The sequence below is a fragment of the Dunckerocampus dactyliophorus genome, chromosome 8, assembly GCF_027744805.1.
Source record: "Dunckerocampus dactyliophorus isolate RoL2022-P2 chromosome 8, RoL_Ddac_1.1, whole genome shotgun sequence".
Taxonomy (NCBI): domain Eukaryota; kingdom Metazoa; phylum Chordata; class Actinopteri; order Syngnathiformes; family Syngnathidae; genus Dunckerocampus; species Dunckerocampus dactyliophorus.
This window is the reverse complement of record NC_072826.1, coordinates 21,722,218-21,747,743: the sequence shown is the minus strand read 5'-3', so window position 1 is coordinate 21,747,743 and position 25,526 is coordinate 21,722,218. Positions and strand designations below refer to the sequence as shown.

Sequence of the window (25,526 nt, the reverse complement as noted above, 5' to 3'; positions counted from 1 at the left end):
TCTCCACTTCCACAAGAAGATGCTAACATGAGGAGGACAAGCAGCAGCGTGGACGGTAATTACATTTCAAAACAAGCAGCCCTTATAGTATGTTTCATGCTGGGAGTGTGAAACACAACTGTTAGAATATTGCCAGTCTCTCCAAAATAAACTTCACTTCACTGCAAAAACAAGACTTTTTCAACCTCCGATTTATTACGTTTTCAAAACAAAATGTCCCGTTGAGATTTATAGATATAAAATATCATAATGTCTTCCAGGATCAGACTGTCAACATTAACTGTACATGCAAGGTTTGTCATGTAACTCTTCTAACTGTCTGACCAGTATAAAAATAAGCTAACCCATCTTAGAGTAGTACATGAAATACTTAAAACACTCCCTTAAAGTGAATGATGAATAAAGATGATAATAAACATTGCACAGCCCTTTTTTAAACATGAACTGTCACAAGTATAAAATGAAATACAACAGGCTGTCCAGGCTGCTAAGTACAATCAGTAGATAATAATAGTAGGGGTGTCCAATATTATCGGCCACTGAAAACTATTGGGTCGATACAAGCATAAAAACGTGATATCGGCCAACAGCGGTATTGTTTTTTTTTTTCCCCCAACAATAAAAGCTGATACAGAGCTTTTAGCACCAAAGTTTTTTAAAGAAAGAGCTAAAAAAAAACTATCACACAGGTAATAGGTACATAACAACAGACAAGACACTACCAACTACCACTACCACGAATGCAGAATAACCGACAACTATGTGAGCGCTAAACATGTAACTTGGCGGCTATTTACAACAACAGTACAGCAAAGCACACTGGGAAAAACAGGAAGCTCTGCTGTCAAAACCATATACGTAGACACCGCTTCGCTGAGCCGTAGGTTAGCGTCGCCGCCATATTGGATGTGGCAAGGCTGCGCTGTAAGTGAATACAAGGAAATGTACTTCATAAAACGCCTTTCTACAAAGAAATTGAAGTTGATGCCTCTCGTTTACACATTCACACACGCACTATTATACTTGGGAAACAGTTAGGCACCAAAAACAATGTATTTGATCTTCTCGGATGGCTAAGATAAGAACTTTATTGATCCAACACAGTAGTAATTCACATTACATCAGCTATAGAGCACATAGTAGTGCCAAAAAACCATAGACAGTATATATACGTATATAGTAGTTTTAATGCAATAAAAAAGAATATAAAATAAGAATATGAAAGTCATCAATCAAAATAATAATCAGCAAATTCATGTATTGGGCCGCACGGTGGTCTAGTGGTTAGCATGTTGGCCACACAGTCACAGTCTGGAGAGCGGAAAGACCTGGCTTCAATTCTCCGTTGGGCATTTCTGTGTGTAGTTTGCATGTTCTCCCCGTGCGTGTGGATTTTCTCCGGGTACTCCGTTTTCCTCCCACATCCAAAAACACGCATGTTAGGTTAATTGGTGACTCTAAATTGTCCATAGGTATGAATGTGAGTGTGAATGGTCGTTTGTCTATATGTGGCTTGCGATTGGCTGGCGACCAATCCAGGGTGTACCCCACCTGTCGCCCGAAGTCAACTGGGATAGGCTCCAACATGCCCCCGCACAAACAAAGTTGTCTACTTCGCAGATTTCAGTTATTGCAGGCTAATTTGGGATCCTATCCCCTGTGATAAACGAGGGAAGACTGTACAGACTACCTCCTCTGTTTGCACTGTGGGCTATACGCTCGTGAGCATCAATTGAACAGCATTGTACTGGAGAAAGTCATTTGCTGTGACAAAAATGGCAAGAAAAAAGGGAATAACAATGGAAGAGAGACAGACCATGTTAACACTTTCAAATGTAGGTTTTCCCTCCAGAGAAATTGGCGTGTTCTAAAACTTTTGACTGGTAGTGTCGATGTCAATAACAATCTGAGCAGCAGTATGAAAGAAACTTTCCATAAATCACAATAATTGTAATTAATAGAATAAATAAATAATAACTACAATTACATTTAAAAAATATACATTATATTTTTCCTTTCTTACAGTGTTACTAAGGCTTATAACAAGCAACAAACAATAAGATTCAGTATATTATTCAGTGTATTCATGTATATAATTAAATAATAACAACATAACAAAGTAACCTGCAAGTGTGGGTAGCGCCACACATGGCATCATTCATTACCATTCCACTAATCCATTAATTACAATTCCAGTAAATTGATTTCTTTTTAAATCTGGTTATTTTTTTCAAATTTCTGTTGTCCATACGGAACAACAGAAAGTTGATTTAGAAGTACTTACATGGATATTTAAGTGGAAGTATTTACACAAAACATTTATTTCTGTAAAGGCATTGTTAATACATTTGATAGACTATCATCTAAATCATCAATATCAATGATTTATCATTTATTCAACAAATGAGTGGGAGTCCCACACAATATACACTTTAAGTCTTTCCAGTGTCCTGTTTATTTACAACAACCAGTGTTATAAATCTACAACATTTTTATGACACGTGCCTGTCTTTGTGTTTTGGGAACTTGAAAAATGACAAATGTGGACTTTTGGACCGTCTGTTAGAGCAATTAATGGCTGAGCAGTGTGCCGAGGACATGTTTACGATGCAGTGTTTCTGGATTCTACTCACCATCCTGGCGGTCAAACCCTCGCAGGGCATAATACGGAAGTGGATGCCGAGTCAGCGGTCCTGTTTTAACTGTAGTGTCCTGGGTCCTGAGTAGACAAAATACTGCTGGAAAACGTCTGAGAGTCCTATCATGGAACTTTTTCAACAGAAAATGCAATATTTGATATAGAGATAATACATGTTCAACATTTAAGGCACATTCTTTATTAACATTTTGAAGTTCATATGTTTAAGCTTTAAGGGGTTGTGGTCAAGGGATCACTGTTCTTCCTGTATTTCCTAACAGACTATCCGCCACATTTCTGCCCCTTGTTCTCCACCAACTTCAACACAAATCCTCTCATTTGTTCCCTCCCCTTGTTTCAGTGTGACATATGATGAAGTGCACGTATTGAGACACTGTGGTTCCCATCTTCATTTCCCTTTATCTCCACTGTTGTGAGTGTCAGTGTTATTAATGCAGGGCCACAAAAGAGGGAGGCAAACAGTCAAGAGACAAGAAAGAGTGCAGCCACACAGCAATCTGGCATATAGACTTCCGAGACGAGAATATCTACAACAAGTAGGAGTGGAAGATAGAGAGAGAAAAGGTGTGTCTTTGCCTTTGATGCATTACATGGTTTCATTAGGCCCCAGACAAAAAGGTCAGGGCAGCATAAGGTGGACCATGACAGAAAATGCAAACAGTCCTAAGTATTCTTAGACACAATTAACCTTTCCCTCTCTTTCTCTCACTTTCTCTCACGCTGCAGCAATGTCTTGCTGTCAGACACTTATTACCCGCTCATGGATTCACAGACGTGTTCCTAGCGCTGTGACAATGCCGCTCATCATCATGTCTTGTAAACATCATTTACTGTCCTACTGTCGAGAGTCCGCCAAGTACGAATCAATATTAACAAATGGAATATTTTTGCAGTTAGAGCATAAAAAACATGTTTATGACCTTATAAACATGTTTTTTTAACATTATTAGAGCCCTGTAGACATAAAATAACACCCCTATAGTCACCTTTACAATTGTATTACCCAATATAGTAGACATAATAATAGAAAAGAAGCCATCTCCGACATAATAGGATAAGACAGACTCACACATTAGCATTGCCAGCGTACTTCCTGGTGGCTGTTGTCTCATCAATGTAACATTACTGGCACCTAGAGACCAGTGTAGAATACTACGTATTCTACTGCCGCTGTTTGTGGTTCAGGAGAGACTCAAGATGTACTTCAATCGCTTTATTGACAAGCAGAGAACATATGCAGTGAACATTCACAGGATCTGCTGTCAATCACTCTCGACACTGCTAACCTCCTGCTAGCACTCAGCTGGTAGTCAGCTCCAGCATAGCCGACGTCACACGTCACTTCCCTGGCCAAGTCCCAGATACTGTATTACACTTCATGTCACGTCTTTTGAATGCCTCATATTTATATTTTTGTTTTTGTGTTTGAAAATGCTCCGTAAATTATTTAGGCCAGGAACACGTACAATTTGCATAAATCAGCATTTTTTTAAAAAACAACGAATAATAGACCATATTAAATCACGAAACAGCGATCATTTATCAATTTTTTTTTAAACGCAATAAAGAGAGGGTGCGATGTTCGAACGGCGATGTAGCGAGGGACGACTGTACCCCTCAGTCCATAACGACACAAACACACAATTTTTTTCTCAAACAATAAACATTCCAATCAATCAAACAATGTATAGGAAGGTTAGTATAATGCACAAATTGGAGATTCCATTCAAAACGGATAATAAAACCTGATCATCTGATTGAAGAGGTTAAATAAATCAGTGTTTTATTGTAAATCATTGTGCTAACAATACTCAATTTGTACATAACAAATGAACAGATGACTTTTGTTATCGATATAGACATTTTGCCGCGGGAGGAGCACCAGCGAATCACGTGGGGAGCTTCAGCTGGCTGATGTCATATGACATCTACGACGTGACAGTTCTGCGATCGACCCACAGTAACTTCTTGATCTACCGGTAGCTCGTGATCGACGTAATGGGCACCCCGATTTAAAGATGTATGGCTGATTGTTATCGATACAGGAGGCTTCCATCGGAATCATTCTTTTGTCAAACAGGATATAAGATCGCATCGGTTTATCAATTTGGTAATAGGAGAAAGGATACGTATACGCAAAGACCAATTGATGGTGTGAACATTGAAAGGGTGAACAAAAATACATTTCTGGGGGTCATAATAGATGAAAATATGAGCTGGAAATAAAAAAATATACAACTTAAAGTGGCAAGAAACACCTCAATACTGAATAAAGCAAAATTAGTTCTCGACCAAAAATGACTCCATCCTCTCTATTGTTCTCAGGTATTACAATATATAATTTATTGTGTGGCTATATGGGGAAATAATTATAAAAGTACACTCCACTTGCTAAATGTGCTACAAACAAGATCAGTTAGGATAATCCATAAACCTGCTTGTAGAGAACATACAAAATCTTTATAAAATCACAGTTATTAAAATTGACTGATCTAGTTAACGTTCAAAGAGTGTACATACAATGCTATGTCTAACACCTCTTGCACTGACTACTAACTCTTATTTTTTTTTGTGAGTACATTTTCTGAACTCACTCATTACATGTCAACTATTGATCTTGTCATCAGTTATTATCTTAATTGTACAGGCTGATGGTCTGCCTGCTCGGCATTTCTGCCTGACGCACCTCCACCATTCAGGTGTGACACCTATGGGCCTAAGCGCGTCATTAGCTGGGGACCACCAGTCATTGATGTTTCGCTCCTTTAACCCCAGTATGATAGAGCGATGGAAGAGATCTCTCCCTACCACCCCCTGCTAATGTTGTCTGGCCCCCAAGTCCTGTGCTTCCACAGCCAGAACCTGCCTCTCTGCCTCCTCAGCCAGTTCTTTCCGATGCGCAACTCCTTTGCATCCCACATCACGGAGTAGGCGAGCAGTTGAGGCTCCTACAAAGCCTCTACACACCACCTCAACAGGGCAGGTAATGGCTTTCCAGCCAACGTCTCTGCACTCTGCCGCTAGATCTGCGTACTGTGTTCCACTCGTGGGCTGCTTCTGTGTTCTCCCATGGCACGGTGAGCTCCACCAATAGGACAGGCTTGCGAGTTACCGACCACATTACCAGGTCTGGCTGGAATGATGTTTCTGCAATCTCCCTTGGGAACTGGAGCTACTTTCCAAGGTCGACCCTTATGTCCCACGCACTTCCTGGTGAGAGGTGACCTGGCGTATCTCTCTTGCGGAGTGTATTGATGTTCTCTCCAGCCCGGGTAAACTGGATGGAATCCCTCGGCGGGGCCGCAGGTCTACTGTTCGCCTCCTGTCTGCATGCCTCCACTACCTCTGCCAGCTTTTTCAACACCAGGTCGTGTTGCCACCTGTATCAGCCTTGTGTAAGTGCTTTCTGGCAGCCCGACAGGATGTGCTGAAGGCCTGCGTTGATGGTGTTGCATGGTGGATGTTTCGTGGACAGGTACAGAATGGACTGATAGCACCACAGGTTGTACTTGCCCGGGAGCTGGCTATGCTTTGATTCCACATGGCCACGCAGTGAATGCTCCAAGATAAGGCTGAGGTCCTTGTCCATTTGCTTTAGGCCACTAGACCGGCTGCCTCCTTCCTAGTTTTCTCATGTTTGTTCTTTCTCCTGGCTCTTGGCTGATGGTGCTTGTTGGTGTCTTGTCTTGTCAGTCCCACTCTCAGGGGCATCTATGTCCACCAAGGGCCCTCCTATTTCCTTTCCATTCCCTATTATTATATATTTATTATTATTTAGCATTGTCATGAGCTAGGGTGCTGCTCTGCTTCCCCCTAATTGTTGTTTGTTGCAGCACACCTGTCGACCCGTGGGAGGAGCTCCTGCACACCTGTTAGCAATCATCCCTTGGACTATTTAGACCCTGTCTTGCTACCTACCTGTTGCCAGATTTTCTTCCCATGCACGCTTGATTCCTGCTCCCGTTTACCTTGTTTGTTTGTGCCTTGTTCCCTATCTCTCTTGTCTTCCTGTCCCTGCACTTGTAAGTACCTGTATTTTCCTGCTATGGAGTTGCAGCAGTGATTTTTTGTTACATTTAATCTTTTGATACTTCTTGGTTTTCAGCAGCTTTTTCTGTTCCTGCTTTCCCCTGCTAGTTTTTTCAGCAGTGTTTTTTGTTATCTTTGTATTTTTCACTCCAGCTACTTCCGTGTGTGCTGCATCCTTAGTTATTAATTTTTGTTGTGTATTTTGTCCCGCGTATTTTTTACCTGTGGACATTTTAGTCTTTTGCTACTTGCTCTGTGCTCTTGTTAATAAATTTGTTGTTACACGGACTGTTGTCTCTCTGCATCTTGGGATCCTAATTACCGGCTACATGCCGCTCGTGATAGTACAATCTGGCCACGATGGATCCCGCAGAGCTAGATCACTTTCGATCGGCGCTAGCACACCAGGCGCAATTAGTGGGGAGCAACAAAAAGTCCCTCAGGGACATCATGGAAGCCATCAGTGCTTTGTCCACTAATGTGAACAAGCTAGATCAGCGTTTGGAGCAAACTTTCGCTCCAAGACCACATGATGAAGCCACTTCCCCACTTAGCCTATCTGCCGCCAGCCCGCCACAGACTCTACCTCTCGGCCACCTGCTACACCGAGAGCCAAATATTCCTCACTCTTCACGTTTCTCAGGGGAATCTGTGTCTTGCGAGCAATTTTTACACCAATGCTTGCTCGTTTTTGCAGCTTAGCACTTATTCTACTGAGCTGGACAAGGTAGCACGTATCATGAGCCTGCTTACTGAAAGAGCGGCCGCATGGGCAGTCAACGTCAGCAAGGCTAAACCCGCCATTCGCTCTTCCTTTCCCTTATTTTTGAGCGAGATAAGAAAGGTTTTCGATCATCCCATTTGAGGCACAGAAGCAGGGAATAGATTTCTAGACTTAAAACAGAAAGGACGCTCAGTGGCGGCTTTTTCAATTGAGTTTCGGGTATTGGCGGCAGAAAGCGGATGTGGAGACGCCGGCGGCATCAAGGACGAGCTTGCTGTCCGAGGTGATACTACTACCTTCGATGTCTTAATCGACCTGGCTATCCACTTGGGCAACAGACTGCGAGAGCGTGACCGAGAGCACGCGGAAGAGGAGAGTTCCAGCTGGATCCCGATATCTACTAAACACCTCTGAAGGACGATTATATGGAGACTGCCGCTACGGAGCCTACCACCCTAGCCACCGAGCTGCCGATGCGTCGCCGATTACGCCTCTGCCTCTACCACGGAGCAGCAGACCACCGTATCGCCCTTTACCCCACCAAACCTGCTCCTCGTTTGCAATCCCCTCCTGATGTCGTGAAGGGTAGTGAACCTAGACCTAACCCGAACCGATCGTTTGCATGTTCTCCCCGTGTGTGGGTTTTCTCCGGGTATTCCGGTTTCCTCCCACATTCCTCCCAAATTCCAAAAACATGCATGTTAGGTTAATGTTGGCTAAATTGTCCAAAGGTATGAATGTGAGTGTGAATGGTTGTTGTCTATATGTGCCCTGCGATTGGCTGGCGACCAGTCCATGTAGCCCGCCTCTCGCCCGAAGTCAGCTGGGATAGGATATAATAGGTATAATATAATATAATAGGTATAATATTAGAATGGGAAATATTCCATAGAATATGATATGGTATATCAAATTCTGGTATGGAGTATTAACAATATAAGAAAAGTGGCTCTGTACAGTACATGAGAGAAAATTAAACAAATGGCACAATGTCGAAAGGTGTTTTTTTTTTCTGACCTGACCAATTACATTGTTCAAAGTCAATCCTGTGCCAAGCAGACCTCCTTGCTGTGTAGATTCAATGGTCACCATGGCAACTCCTAATTATGGGCCAAATGAGTGGTATGCTAACTACTGAGTGCTTTCTCACATGTCACTGAAGTGAAACTGTAATTGCTGTGTGAAATGTGATTCACTGCGCATACATACACACACACACACACGAAACTTACACGACTTGGAGAAATCAATCGTCTGTGAGTGACTACTTAGAACAGAGCTTTGAAACAAAAGTGATTAAGTTAATGTTCATATGTACAAAACACATGGTGGATTATTCTCTGCTATGATTAACACCACCTGTTCTCTTCTTTCCATAGAAAATTGCCTGCCTTACATTAGAATAGAATAGAAGCAAACTAAAAATGGTGGCCACTGGTGAATATGCTTGTATTTAGCTAAATGTAAAAAGAACCACAGAAGTGCAAGTGTAAAATTGATTAACCACATCATGGAAAACTTACAAATTCTTTACACGCATTTTAATCAGACATGACTGAAGCAAAGCAGCTTGGGAAGTGAAGGTGAGCCTTAAAGCGAGAAACAAAGACACTGATCCTGGAAGACCCAGAATCACCTTAATAGTGAAAACATGGAACAGTGATGAACCTTCCCAGGAGTGGCCGGCCAACCAAAATGACACCAAGAGTGCAGCTATGACTCATCCAAGAGGTCACAAAAGACCCCACAACAACATTCAAAGGTCAGTCTTCATCACTCCACCATAAGAAAGACGCTGGGCAAAAACAGCCTGCACGGCAGAGTTCCAAGACAAAAACCACTGCTGAACAAAAAAACATTAAGGCTCTTCTCAATTTTGCCAGGAAACATCTTGATGATGCCCAAGACCTTTGGGAAAATACTCTGTGGTCTGACGAGACAAGAGTTGAACTTTTTGGAAGCTGTGTGTTCCATTACATCTGTCCTAAAACTAACGCCACTTTTCAGAAAAGGAACATCATACCAACAGTAAAATATGGTGGTGGTAGTGTGATGGTCTGGGGCTGTTTTGCTGCTTCAAGACTTGGAAGACTTGCTGTGATAAATGGAACCATGAATTCTGCCGTCTACCAAAAAATCCTGAAGGAGAATGTCCGGCCATCTGTTTGTGACCTCAAGCTGAAACCAACTTGGGTTCTGCAGCAGGACAATGATCCAAAACACACCAGCAAGTCCACCTATGAATGGTTGAAGTGGGCTAGTCAAAGTCCTGATCTGCATCCTATTGAGATGCTGTGGTATGTATGACCTTAAAACAATGTGGCTGAATTACAAAAATTCTGCAAAGATGAGCGGACCAAAATTCCTCCACAGCGCTGTAAGAGACTCATTGCAAGTTATCGCTTGATTGCAGTTGTTGCTGCTGAAGGTGGCCCAGCCACTTTTTCACACAGGGCCATGTAGGTTTGGATTTTTTTCTCCTTTTATAATAAAAAGATTCATTTTACAACTAAGTTGTCTTGTCATTGACTAATATTAAAATTTTTTTGATGATCTGAAACATTTAAGTGTGACAAATAGACATTTTTATGGAAGTCTCAATTACTCCACATACCCCTACAATTAACAGGGATCTACTGAACATCTCATGAAGTTCCACTTCTGGTTGTATGGTCTCCATCACATTTTTTCCTCTTTGCCATCAACCGTCTTGCTTGAGGCAGTACATTCTCGAGGATTTTGTGTGACTTTAGAGGTGTATCGTTCCCCAAAAATTGAAGATCTCATGGGCAAAAAGTCCTGTTATCTAGTCTCATTGAATTTGAATATTAAATGGATTTGCATTAAAGTGAGGGCAGTTGGTTGAATTTTTTAAAATGAACATAGTGTCTTGGTCTTGCATATAAAATACAGCAATAGGGCAACAGATGGGAGCACGTCCATGTGTGTTTCTGTAAATGCAAAAATTGTGTGTGCGTGTGTGTGTGTGTGTGTGTGTGTGTGCTAGGTGACCTTTCGGGCGGCGAGGAGGTGGCGTCTCACTGACAGTGTGACAGAGCTTTAGCCTTTTTTTGTAATGGATGGCCGCTCTCAAGGTTAACACCTCTCCTTCCTCGCTTCCCTCTTCATCCCACACAGAGCTTCACCTTTCTGCTTTACCTCGCCTTACAATCCATACGCCGTTCCTCCACACATTCTACTACCATAGTTTGCTCTGCTTTAGAATATCACAGTACATGTCTGAAACATAGAAAATGTTTTGATGAACTGCAGCTCTGCTGAGCCGGCAGCACTCATGCAGCCCCAGACCATGGTGTTACAACCACCAAGACACAATTATCTTGCTGCTCATTTGTGTTGTCACCTATTAAGACATTAATGGCTGTGTGTTGACTCATTTTCAGTGGATTGTAAATCTATACTGCTACAGTACACACGCTCTACACTGACTACTCCAAAGTATACACTTCTATAGTATTTGTTTTTGTATTTGAGAGGCTGAAGTCAGAGGGTCTTGACATTTTAAGTCAAAAAATGATGAAAATGAAATACCAAAATAGTTGACGATTAACTGGATTAATTAATCATTGAATAATTGTTGCGGCTTCACACACATCTGTGTCCTGGCAGCTTAGCACAATATAGCTAAAGTTGGTACGTTCCGTTTTGCGCTTCCTGTTCTGTTTTGTATTTTCTGCCTTTTTAGGTTGTTGTGATCTTTATTCCATGTGCCAGATTTCGCTACTTCTGTTGTTGGGCAGAGCAACAAAACGAGCAATTTATTAGCCACCGAATTCAGACACCGAATTGTTTCCTTATGTGTGGCATTCCTTCCTTGCTCCTCGTGTTCCCGGTCTACTCCTTGTTAACTTTTTGGAGCTGCATGCTTCCGATTTGCTGCTGCTTACGAGGTTTGACTATTTCACAGTCCTCAGGTCAGTTTTTAGGTGTGAACTTTTGTGCATATTTAGCTCTCAGATAGACTCTAGTTCCTGCAAGTTTTTTTTCCTTATATTTTCTTTGATACTTTGTCCTTTAATTGTACCCCCATTTTTTAAAATTACTCTTTCACATTTCTGTGCTCTTGTATTTTTTTCTCTTTTGCTCTTTTGTACTTCACAATACTGCCTTATGATGTTAAACTTGTGTCAGGCTTATTGAATGAGTCTCTTAAACTCACTATTTATGTCCCTGGTGGATGTGTTCCCTGGGGGTGGTCACAATAGAGTGGTTGTGGTGTGCATAACAATAGCTTGCTCACCTGCCTGGTGAAAAAATAGCTAGTCAGTGGCCACCCTTCCCGTGGAATGAGACAATCTTTGGTTGCAATGTTTGTTTATGAAGTACAGTGTAGTGAGGAGTGCAATGACCTCTACATTGGAGAGACCAAGCAACACTTATACAAACTCATGGCACAACATAGGAGAGCATTTTTTGAGTAAATTTGCATCTCAAAAAGAAGGCCTATACCTTTGAAGCCATTGATGTCCAAATTTTGGGTAGGGCGTCCTGCTGGCTTGAAAATGTGTGAAAGAAGCCATTTATGTCAAACTGAAAGACTGTGCAAAAGCACAGGAGGAAGTTTGCGGCATCACCTATCATCTGCTGATAACAATGTCCTAACCTCTCTCCCCCAAAGATTGTCTCATTACTCTAGTAGAGTAGCCACTAACAAGCTGCTTTGCCACCACACAGGCAAGCAACCTATTGTTATGCGGGACGGTCGCTCACCAGCCGCCAACAAACAACAACCCTATTGTCACTACCCCCAGGGGACACACCCACCAGAGACATTAAAAAAATAGAACTGAAACGGAAATGTCTTCTGTAATAAAGGCAAAACGAGTCCCGTTGCTTCTCTTTAACGTTTGCGGATGACCATGACCTGGATGACTTTAACTTACCTCTCTGTGTCTGCATCTGGGGTCAAATCTCTTAACTATAACATCACAAAAGTGACAATAAGTCAACAATAGTAATGCAAATCTTGGATTCTCCACAGAGAAATATGTCAATGACCACACCATAAAACTGGACATGAACTTAATGCAGCATAGTAGCAACAAAAGTCATACACACCTGGGCCTTCAGTGGGGCCTTGTTTCACTTTGTCAACATTTGTACACTCTTGATCAAAATCTTAAGACTGGTTGAAAAATTGCTCAAATTTGCATTTTGCACATTTGGATCTTAATGAGGTTTTAAGTAGAGCTACAATATGCAAAAGCAAGAGGGGGAGTGAGACAAAAAGCATTTTGAAAAAGTAATTTATTGAAAACAACAATTAAACTGAAATAAGCTGTTTATCAGCTGATCAAAAGTTTAAGACCACAGGCTATAAAAGCCAAAACATGCTAAAAATGTTAATTTTCTGTCAAGCATTCACACAGTCATGCCCTCCTGATGGCTAAAGCTAAGAAGCTTTCTCTTTTTGAACGTGGTCGGATTGTCGAGCTGAATAAGCAAGGCCTCTCACAGCGTGCCACTGCTGCTGAGGTTGGGTGCAGTAAGACAGTCATTCTAAATGTTTTGAAAGATCCTGAGCATTATGGAACAAAAAAGTGGTAGACCCAAAAAAAATCACACCTGCGCTGAGCCGGAGGATTCAATTGACTGTCCATCAAGACACAGGGCGGTCTTCCACCCACATTAAGGCCCTTACTGGTGCCAACTGCAGCGCAATAACCATCAGACGGCATCTGCAGGAAAAGGGTTTAAAAAACAAAAAACAAATTCAAAGACCTCGTCTGATTCAACGCCACAAAACTGCCCGTCTAGACTTTGCCAGGGAGCATCAAACATGGGACATTGAAAGGTGGAAAAAGTTTTATTCTCTGATGAGAAAAAATGTAACCTTGACGGTCCAGATGGCTTCCAACGTTACTGGCATGACAAGGAGATCCCACCTGAGATGTTTTCTACCTGGCACAGTGGAGGGGGGTCCATCATGGTCTGGGGTGCTTTTTCATTCAGTGGAACACTGGAGCTTCAGGTGATGCGGGGTCGTCAAACGGCGGATGCTTACGTGCAGATGTTGCAGCGGGCATCCCTCATTACTGAGGGCCCTCGTCTGTGTGGTAACAGCTGGCTTTTTCAACAGGACAACGCTGCAGTTCACAATGCTCGCTTGACCAAGGACTTCTTCAGGGAGAATAACATCACTCTTTTGGACCATCCTGCATGTTCCCCTCATTTAAATCCCATAGAGAACATTTGGGGATGGATGGCAAGGGAAGTTTATAAAAATGGCCATCAGTTCCAGACAGTTGATGCCCTTCGTGAAGCCATCTTCACCACTTGGAGCAATGTTCCCACTAGCCTCCTGGAAACACTCACATCAAGCATGCCCAAACCAATTTTTGAAGTGATGAACAAGAACGGTGGAGCTACTCATTACTGAGTCCTACTGAGAACATTTTTTGTTCTGGTTTGGAGAGTTTTTTGTTCTTTTTTGAGCGATGGTCTTAAACTTTTGATCAGCTGATAAACAGCCTGTTTCAGTTTAATTGTTGTTTTCAATAAACTACTTTTTCAAAGTGTTTTTTGTCTCACTCCCTCTTCTTGTTTTTGCATATTGTAGCTCTACTTAAAACCTCATTAAGATCCAAATGTGCAAAATGCAAATTCTAGCAATTTTTCAACTGGTCTTAAGATTTTGATCAGGAGTGTATTATCTATTATCATTATCTTATGTATTATGTATTACCTGTTACACAACTGTTAACTTATTTTTACACTTGCGTGACTGTAAAGAATGTTAAAATGTTACTTAAAGGAAAACTGCACTTTTTTTTTATTTGCCCCTCATTCACATTCCTTACTGTATGTGAGACATGAACACATGTGTCTTTCTGTTTTCTGTGCGTTCTAAAGATATATAAACAGATAAAAAAAAACATGCATCTAAGAATGCACGTGATGGGAATCACCTATTCCACCTATAAAAACAGAGCTTTCTCCATCACCACCCCCACCTTCTAGAATTCATTGCCCCAACCATTCGGTGCCTGCTCTGACCTTCCCACCTTCAAAACTCAAACCCCACCTGTTTAAATCTGTATTTGATGGTTAACCTTTTATACATTGCTGCTTTGCTTTGCTTTGCTTTGTTTTCAGTTCTGTTAGTTGTATTTTAATGTGCCTTCTGCTCTGTTTGTTATTTAGCGTTATATTGTTTTTATCTTCCATTGTAAAGCGTCTTTGAGTACCTTGAAAAGCGTTATACAAATAAAATGTATTATTATTAGTATTATTATAAAGCCTTCTGAAAAAAACTCCAAAAAGCACCAACAACCTTCCATTTACATACAATATGACGTGCATACTAACTACAACGAAGTATTGACACCTTGCCATACCACACACCACAGCTTCACCACACACTCGCCCGCAGTGCGTCAGCGCCGCACTCACAATGCCTCAGACCACTACCCAAAGGTAACGCTACATATTGGAGCTTCCGCTACTGCTTCTGATTCTGCTGTTTTTGTCTTTGAGTTTGGAAAAGTTAATGCTTGGTGTAGGTGTTTGTTTCTATATTGCTATGAGAAAACAATGCATCCATCCAGGAAGAAAGGACCTGTAATACTGTAAGTATTACATGTTATCATGAATGTGCCTGCTACTACTAGATAAATGCATGTAAATAAAACCATAAAACCTTGTGTTTTAATAACGGTTTTTGTAGGCGGCACAGGTGTGTCCCATTCTGTGCAGTAATGAGCTGCCTCTTTTGATCTGTTTTTGTATTTTTTTAGAATGCCCAGAAAAGATAAAGACATGTGTGTTCATGTCTGACATAACGATTGTGGATGATGCGAAAAATTCCCCAAAAAAGTGCTGCCGTTTTCCTTTAAAGCATTGACTATACAGTACTGCCTCGCCACTTTGCGCTTGGAATTTCACAGCTTCACTCTATCATGGCTTTTCACAAATATATTAATTAATAAATCATGCTTGTTTTCTGGTTGATTACAACCTATTATTAGTCCAAAAATATGCATATTTACGAAAAATACAAAAAAAAGGTATTCACAAGACACATTCCAAAATGTTGTTACGATATGTAGTATTCTGCACTGTAGTAGTATTCTGCGTCAGTAATGTTACTAATTTTCAGTGGGACACACAAGCACCAGACTTGGTCGCCGGAACAACAGGCTTTGCAGGGTTGAATGACCTCACAACAGGCACAATCATCCCTAACACGGGCTACTGTTGCGATCGTAACCCACGGCAACTTAAAACTCAATGCTGAATCCTTGAATTTGTCACTTCCTGTCTTCCCTCCCCTCAACACATTTAGAGCAACACACACGGGCACAAGTCTGTCTTATTTTCTCTTATTATGTCTACTATATCGGGCAATACGAGTGCAAAGGTGACAATAGGGGTTGTTATTTCACATCTAGAGGGCTCCAATAATATTAAAAACCATATGTAGAAGGTCGAAAACAGAATTTTTATAGGGAATTCTACTTTGTGAAAATTCACTTATTATGGTCAGGTTTGGAACAAATTAACTGCGATAAACGAGGGATTACTGTACAGTCAACAAAGGTTTTCTGAGGGTGTAAACATGTATTGTTACTCTGTCCATTAATTCGGCTGGGAAAATTTGTTTTGAATTATGAACAAATCCTAAAAAAAAATCACCATCATACACACTCAGCTGCTATGCGTCCTGCTACATCTTTGTGAACTAATCCTGTCAATTGAGTTTCGCTGACGGTGGCCTTTCATAGAAGGGATATACTGTATAGTGTATGATAATGGTGTTGAAGAGGCACACACTAATCCCTCAGAGAGTCCATGGCAGCGGGTGATGAGGGTTACAATTTGATGGTGCTATTGATCGGGGCTTAGGGGACACGCATGGTGGCTCACAGCAACACACTTTCATGCTATCGAAGAGAGGGGACACCCACACGTGTAAAGTTTATCCTTAGATGGAAAACAGTATTATTTTACCATTGTGGGGACAAAAACATTCATTAGCCTCTCTGTTGGGGTAGATTGCAGAAAATGAAGGGTGCGTTCACACCCTTCATTTTGGTTCGTTTGATCAACATGAAGGCGAACATCCGAACCCTGTTAAGTACCAAACAAGTGGCCCGAGAGATGGGTCTCAAATTTGAATACTACATGGACCAAAGACACGGACCAGTGTTAAAATGATAGCAGAATGTTCTTGTAGTAAAATGATATGCCAGATATTAGTGTAAAGGTATCCCCTTTGCGAAACATCACATGATCACATGACTCACAAGCTCATTCACTGCTGTCACATCACTCAAAGCTAACCAAATATGTTGCTGCTTTAATTGTCCAATATGTTTGCTCGTTTAAAGAGATTAACATTTACACACACGCTGGCATGAGGAATGTGTCATTGCGGGCGGGCGTCAATTTAATCACGGCCTCATTAATGATGTGATTATGACGCTTACGGCTGCTTCAACACGAGGCCTCGACCTCACCCTCGACCCGAGAGCGGAATAACTGGAAGAAGGCTGGTGACGAAAATGCTTACACTCTCATCCATCACACCGGACTCACTTTGACGTTCATTTGAAAGTTTGCAGACGGACGCAAGCTCCTGCTTTTAATTTTTTTGGAGACCACCGTACTCCATCTACACTCGAAAGATGCTGAGCCAAAGAGGCGAGTGTAGTGCATTAATTAAAAATACAGCAATTTGCTTTCCTCTCCTTTTTGTTGTATCGGGGCGGCACTGGTGAGATTGATGAGGCCCTGTCCCAAACGCAAGAGGCACGATCCATCTATATTGGAGGAGGTGCTGATGGTGATGGAACACCCATTTAAAAGCCCGCTATGCATTAAAATGTCAGGTTTTGTATTAGAAAATCGCGTCGCTCGTAACAATATTTGTTTGCCAGGCGGCAGTCTTGTAATATCACCTGTCACCTGGGTGAAACTGCAAAGACTCTGCTTTACATAGAGGTTGAACGCTACGCCATAATCACGGTTCAGTACGTACCCAGCAGGTAATTATCCAATAAATGCAATTATCAAATAAAAAATGCCTGTGAATATTCTCATTCATTGAGGTCATTGTATTCTCAGGGCATTGAATCAATCGCAACTGGACTGTTCAGGTTGTCTGAGAAGACGTTTCGCCTCTCATCCAAGCAGGCTTTTTCAATTCACAATCAAAGACCACAGAGCAACAACTGTCCTATCTAGTCTTTGAGCATGAACTGAAAAGATGTATCTAATTTGATACTGCTGTTTGATATTGCTCAAAAACTAGATAGGACAGCTCTACTCTAGAGCAAGAGCTGCCCTATTTGTTGAGACAGCTGACTAGAGGTAGAGATGTCCCATCTTGTCTTTGAGCACGAACTGCTCAAAGAATCGATGGGGCAGCTCTAGTAGTAAAGTTGTCCTACATCTCTAGTCTTATCTAGTCTTTGAGCAGTTCATGTCTAGAGCTAGATTTGTTTTATCTAGTCTTTGAGCATGAACTGACTTTAGTATAGATGTATCCCTTTGATAGAAATATTTGATTTTGCTCCAGACTAGATAGGACACCTCTATTCTAGAGCTAGAGCTGTCCTATTTGTTAAAACAGCTGTAGTCTAGAGATAGAAATGTCCTATTTTTTATTTGAGCATGGACTGCTGAAAGACTTGATAGGACAGCTCTAGAGCTAGCGTTGTCCTACCTAGTCAATGAGCATGAACTGACTATAGTATAGGTGTAATCCATTTGATATTGATATTTGACCGACTAGATAAGGCAGCTCTAATCTAGAGATAGAGCTGCATAGTCTAGAGCAGTGGTCTCCAACATTTTTTGGGGGTGGAGCTACTTTTACAAAAATGTAAACAGACATTTTTTTGCATTTTTTTGCATTTCAGAATGCAAATCTTTCTAGTGTTCTCACATTATTAACTGACAACCTGGGGCACCTCATGTGGTCGTTGGGGGCTACCTGGTGCCCGTGGCCACCACGTTGGTGACCCCTGGTCTAGAACTAGAATTGTCCTGTCTAGTCTTTGAGCATGAGCTGACTTTAGTATAGCTGCATCCCATTTGATATTGATATTTGATATTGCCCGAAGACGAGTTGGGACTGGAGCTGTCCTATCTAGTCTTTTAGCATGAACTGACTCGATAAGACTGATTTAGTGTAGAGCTGTCTAGTTTAGAGCTAGAGCTATCCTATCTAGTCTTTGAGCATGAACTGACTAGATAAGGATAATCTAGGCTAGAGCTGTCTAGTTTAGAGCTAGAGCTGTACTATCTAGTCTTTGAGCATGAGCTGATGAAGCTTGGACGAGAGGCAAAACATCTTCTAAGACAACCTCAGCAGTCCAGTTACGATCGATTCAACACCCTGAGAAAAAATACAAATAATTTTATAAATAAACATGAAATAGTTTCATAGTTTAACTTTTTTTAATGTTTTTTTTTATTTTTAGGAAAGCACAACGATGTAAGACTAACAGTTTGAACAGTGTGAATGAGTATTTTGTTCCTTATTGGCTGAAATGCATTAGTTCCAGCTTGCAGTCTCACTTAAGGGGTTCCATATGAGCTCCATATCGAAAAACCTGATTACGAAAAAAATTACGCCCCGCCTTTTTATCCAAAGGAACCAAGAGTGGTGCCTAATGGGAATGTGGAGGTGGAACAGGGTTAAAGGTGAGTCAAAGGAGGTCCTGTATAGATTTTACATTGCAGGACTGTAATGTCATTTTAATGAAGTCTTTCATTCAGCTAACACACAGCAATACAAGCTCATATTTAGCCTGCAGGCAACTGGACCCCTTGAGATGGCATCATGTGTGTTTGTGATAACAACAATTACACTTTCACAGACACACACTTGGAATTTGGTCATTCTGAATCGTCAATAAAAGAAAATGTGGATAAATGCGCATCTGGCAGTGTCCTGGATGTGGACCAAAACTTAATGTGTTCTCCCCCAAATTTCCATGAAAGCTTAGTGCAAATCAATACGGTAGTTTTGATTCATTAACAAACAGCAATGCAAACAGTAAACATTTGGCTAAGATTGATGAGCAAATGACTAAACCGCCTCCAACTTTTTTACATTTAGAGTTATAAGATAAATGTAGCATATACACTTACAGGTTGGCATATCTCAAGCTAGGATGTCCAAAGTACAGCCCAGGGGCACTTTGTGCACCACAGGTGTTTTGGGGTTGGTTTTTTTGGCCCTTTGTATCTTCTCAAAATAAATAGGTGGCATTAGAACATTACAGTGAAGTGAAAATGGAAAAAAAAAGGTTACAAAACTGGGGTATAATGTGGAGAAAGGAGGAAAACATTGAAAAATATTCCATGCTCACTTCATTGGGTATCGTACTAATACAGTTGTGGCCCAAAGGTTTGCGAGTCGCTTCAATGCCGTGTTTCAATATCATTGCTACTTAAATTGTTTGTGGTTCACGTAAAAAAAGGTTTGTTTTTTTCCACTAAATAAGAGACACATCATATTTTTTCTTTTTTTGCATCTGCCAAAACCTCTGGACACGACTGTACGGATATCTCTGTGCTAAATGTGTCTGGACACCCCGATTTAAACAAGTTTCTTTTGCTTTATATTTGGCTGTTTTTTGTAATGACACCACAGAAAGTTACAGGTCATGACAAAGAGGAAAAGGCGATGATAACCATAGAATCAAACTTGATAATAAGTTGTACTATACAGCGTTTAACTTATCTTTACACTATTTACACTATTACAATTATGATTATTATTATGATAATAACTGTCATTGTTTTGCTTGGAATAAATGTGATGTGTGTTCTAAAAAAAATGCATTCTTAATCCAAAAAAATCAGAACATCCACTGTATTTGAAACTCTTAAAGCTGCTGTATGTTGTGGTTAATACAAGTGATAAGTGAATTTCCGTGAAGTAGGATTCCCTATTTAGAAATGGAATATTTTCATAGTTATTGCATAGAAAACCTGTTTACAACCTTCTAAATATGTTTTTAACTTTAATAGAGCCCTCTGGACATTAATTAACACCCCTGTAGTAACCTTTAAACTCCTCTTACCCAATATTGTAGACAAATAAGAGAAAATAAGACATTTAAGACATAAATAAGACTAGTACTTGTATGTGTTGCTGTAAATGTGTTCTGGTGCTAGGGGAGCTGAGTGGAGGGCAGACAGGAAGTGACATTGGCGGCTCAAAGTACAGTTTTAGCTTGGCGTGGGTTCGGGCCGCAACAGTAGCCCTTGTTAGGGATTATTGTGCCTGTTTTGAGATCTTCCAACCTGCAATAAAAGCCTGTTGTTCTGGTGATCAAGTCTTGTTCTTGTGTGTCTATATATATATATATATATATATATATGTGTGTGTGTGTGTGTGTATATATATATATATATATATATATGTGTGTGTATATATATATATGTGTGTATATATATATATATATATATATATATATATATATATATATATATATGTATATATAGTATAACAATATATGTATGTCATACAGTACAATATATATGTGCATATATACAGAGGTTAATAAAGTATCTATCCATTTATCCATCTATTTATCTAACTACAAAGCAGCATGATTTATAAACTAATATATTTTTGAAAAACCATGATAGATTGACACCGTGAAAGCAGAAAATGGCTGCTTTGAGTACGTAAACTACGCGTGACATAACATGCACGAGTTATGTTTGTTATAAGCTAATGATAGCTATCTGACAAAGTTGAGCTACTAATGTTAGCTATCGTAAAATGTATCGAAACAACAACTTGACCGCAAATTGTTGTCTCTCTGAGACTTCTTTTGTGTGTGTGTGGACGCGCTACGGAACTACTTGTGGATTTCCATAGGTTGTGTTTGCTGCATATAAACAGTCTAACAGTTTTTCACTACAGTGCACCACCCTGCCCCTTCGGTCCTTCACTCCACCGCCACCGCCACCGCCACCGCCCTCGCTGCAGTCTCCTCGCCGCTGCAGCCTCTGTGGCCTCCTCACACTAATTGATAGGAGCAGACTTAGTTAAGATGTCACCTGAACACATCCACAAGCCTCAGAAGGTGGCGACAGCCCGCCCAGTGCCACGCTGCGACTTAAGTGATGCCTAAATTGCTGTTGTAGGAGGCTGAGGGGTGCACGCTGCTCCCCCAGGGGGGCCATTTGACCCTCGCTGTCACAAACTTGTGTGCACACTCGAGCCTCCTTCCTCCATTTGCTCCTACAGCAGCTCAATTAAGACATGCAGGTGCTTTGGGCCCTCAAGTCTCTACATAATTACACACACACACACACACACACACACATGCACATATGATTGGTAATTGCTAGCCCACTTCTGACCCAGCTGTCATGATCAATGGGTGCGACCAAGTGATTAGACAAAAGCCATTGATTATATGTGTCCATTGTGTGTTGAATATAGATCCATAGAGCAGAGACTTTCTCTCTGGGCTGCACAAACAATGAGTCAACCATGGCGGAATTTCTTGTGTAAAGGTTGCAAAAGGCTAGAAAAATCTCAGAGTAAAAGATTTCCATTTGGAAGGAAGATACCAGTGACCTTTTGTAGAAACTTTGTCAGAATGCTGAGTGATAGAAGTAATTGCGTCTTCTACCTTGTAAATATGACAAATTACTTTTTTAAAGTAATTTGCCCAACACTGTCAATAATGCAGAGGAGGCCTTTTTTTCTCTAGTTTTTTGAAATGCGTTATACTAATTTAGTGCTTTGTCGGCTGTGTTCAAAATGATCAGTTATCGCATTGACTCGAATACAAGACAGTATTTTTTTCAGCAATAATCAAACCATTGTGAGGGAAATACACGACAGGCCAGAAGTTTGGACGCACCTTCTCATTCACTGCATTTTCTTTATTTTCATGACAAGATTCTCACTGAAGGCATCGAAACTATGAATGAACACGTGTGGAATTATGTACTCAACAAAAAAGTGTGAAATCACTCAACATCCATCCATTTTCTATGCCGCTTATCCCCACTAGGGTCGCAGGTATGCTGGAGCCTATCCCAGCTGACTTCGGGCGGGAGGCGGGGTACACCCTGGACTGGTCAGCAGTCAATTGCAGGGCACAAATAGACAAACAACCATTCACACTCACATTCATGCCGATGGACACTTTGGGGTCGGCAATTAACCTAACATGCAACACATCAGTTGTGTTGTGTTGTCCATATATATATATATATATATATATATATATACAGTATACATGTACACAATTTCCGCTGTATGAGCCGCTACTTTTTTGTCATGCGCTGCGGTTAAATGGCTTTATGGATAAAACCTACATTTCTCATGAAGTGGACGAGGGAAGTGGAAGCTAATATCACATTCTGAAGTCTTATGCAACAACCTCTGACACATCTCAAGTATGTTTCCTCAAGTGTAGAATTAATACAGCTTTTGTTTGATCTACTGTCCACCATCACCGGTGGGTTTCGAAAGGCTGGACTGAGTGAAGAGGACAGCTCAAGCTAAATGGCTAATTTGCGTCGAGACAAAGAAAGAGAGCAAGAGACTCACAAAGCGTGCGATGAACAAATTATGAGGCTGCTCAATTGTGATGCTTGTCAAGACGACTTGCGTGGTTTTCGTCGTCTTATATTCAACAGTGAGCAGCTAAGAAATGTGCTTAATGAAACACAAGATCAGTTTTGTTCTTTTTGTTTTCTTTTTTTTCCAAAAACAGGTCTTTAAAAAAGAAGGGTCGTCTTATATTCAGGTGCGTCTTACATATGGGATCAATACGATCATTTTCATTAGAAGCCATCTGGTATCAGATAGAAATGTTTGTGAAAGTTTAACACTAGAACTTCACATCCTTTCCACTTGAATGACCTGAATGCGATCAATACTTCATTGCCGCATGTGGAAAATCAATAGACTTAATAGAATTGTTTTTGCTATCATACGAGCAGGCGCTGAATGCTCATTTTAGAGTCTTTTCACAACGTGTGCATTGCGTGCAAACGGTCAAACTATAAAGGAAAACATGGACCAAGGTAATGTAGTTTGGTTTTATTGTTTTTCCAATAGCAAGTAGGAGAATTGTCATTCTCTTGTCTTGTATGGATTACATATTTGAATCGGCAGTGGTAACAGCACATCACAAAAGTTGGACTATGTATTTTTGTGTTCGTTGTCATTGTATTGTTTCAGTGTGCCCATTCTTCCATTCATCTTCTTGCACTTATCCCATGCTGGGGCAGCAGTCTCACTAGAGTAGCCAAGACTTCTCTGGCCACCTCTTCCATTTGCTGTTCTCAGTCCGGCTGGGAGACATAATCTGATCCACCTGTCAATCCCACGCTCCAGCCTTCCCTCACTCATGAAGAAAATCCCAAAATACTAGAACTCCTCCACAGATGAATGCCTTAACTCCCATGAATGCTGCAGTACCTTTGCAAGGGTGTAGAGCTGGTCCAGTCCAGTCCAGTGTTCAATTAGCCAAAGTGCAACGATCGTCTTTTTCTGTCCAGCAATCTGGAATAGATTTTTCCAGGGAGGCTGAGTAGTGCGATGGCCCTGAGTATGAACACACTCCAGTCACCCTTGCTGAAAATGGGACCGCCACCCTTGTCTAGGCATGCAGTGTTGAAGAGATGTGTCAACCAGGATAGTCCCACAGCATCCCAGAGCTTTAATGAGTTTCAGGCAAAACTCGTCCACCCCCAGAGTTTTACCACTAAGGAGTTTTGTGACCACCTTAGCTACATCCGCCACGGTGATGGACATGTCTGCGTTTGTGTCCTCAGACTCTACTTCCTCTACATACCGCCCGATTATACAGTACCTCTTAGTTGAACTCAGCAGGCTTCTTCCCTCATGGTAAACGGTGATCTATTAACCATGCAGACAAGGGGCTGCTTCCCCTGAGGTGTCAGACAGTTTGCCAGAACCTCTTCGGAGCTGACCAAAAATCATGCTCCATGACCTCACCAAACGCCTCCCACACCAGAATTTTTGGTCCAACCTTCAGAGACCAACCTTCCGCTTGGCCTGCCAGCACCTGTCAGCTACTTCAGGAGTCCCACAAGCCATCCATGCTCTGTAAGCCTCCTTGACTCCATGACTGGTACCAAACACCATGCGACTGCAGGTTCAATCGCCCACCAGAGGCAAAGCTCTGCAGGTGTAAGTTGAAGACTTGGCCAAATGCTCGCAGCACACCCTCACTACACACTTCTTCCAGGTCTGTCCAGCATCCTCCCCCGCCATCTAATCCAACTCATCATCAGGTGCTGGTCCATTGACAGCTCAGTCCCTCTCTTCGTCCATGAGTTCAAAACATACAGACACAAGTCTGGTGATATGACAACAAAGCCAATCATAGACCGGTGCCTAGGGTGTCCTGCTGCCAGGTTCACATGTTCGAAAATGGTGTTTGTTATATACAAACTGTGGTTAGCACAGGAGTCCAGTAACATAACAAGTGTTTAAGTCAGGCAGGCTGTTCCTCCGAAGACGGCATCAAAGTCTCCCAGTAAAACTACAGAATCTCCAGCAGGGCTAGTCTTCAGCACCCCCCTGATGGACCCAAAGAAGGCTGGGTACTATGAACGGTCAGTCTGGACCTTTAGGGAAGTAACCTTCTTGTACACTGGGGATGACTTAGTTAAGCACCGAGCAAGGGGGCTATTCATAAGCCTACACCAGCTTGCCTCCTCTCACCCGGAAGCAACTCCAGAATACAAGGTCCAGCCCCTCTAAGGAGTTTTGTTCCAGAGCCTGAACTGTGTGTTGAGGTGAGTCCGACTCTGTTTGATAGGGACTTGTTTTTGAATTGTGCAAGGATAAACATGTGCTGTACTTCATGTGATGTTCTAAATAACTCAACCATAGCATCGCCATTTAGAATGAGCTGAGAGATTAGTTTGGTCTAGTAGAAGAACATCATTATCTTTTTGTCCCCACTTCACCTGTGGAGTAAAAGGATCTAATTCACAGCTTGAGAAAACACACAGTTTTATGGCAACAATCTCACTTAATGTAAAGAAACTGGCCGAAATAAAAGCGGGACATAAGCTGAGTAAAGAAAAAGAGCAAAGAGCAGCATGCTGACCTGGAACATCAGCAGAAGT

At 41.4% G+C, this 25,526-nt stretch overlaps 1 protein-coding gene across 1 annotated transcript in view; it reads right to left on the bottom strand.

Annotated features, from left to right (window-relative positions):
- Positions 1-2,658: 2,658 nt before the first annotated feature.
- Positions 2,659-25,526, bottom strand: part of LOC129186922 (SH3 and cysteine-rich domain-containing protein 3-like) — an 81,035-nt gene continuing 58,167 nt past the window's right edge. The window contains exon 14 of the transcript XR_008572320.1: positions 2,659-2,719. The gene's annotated coding sequence lies outside the window, so the exon portion shown is untranslated. The remainder of the gene's footprint in view (positions 2,720-25,526) is intronic.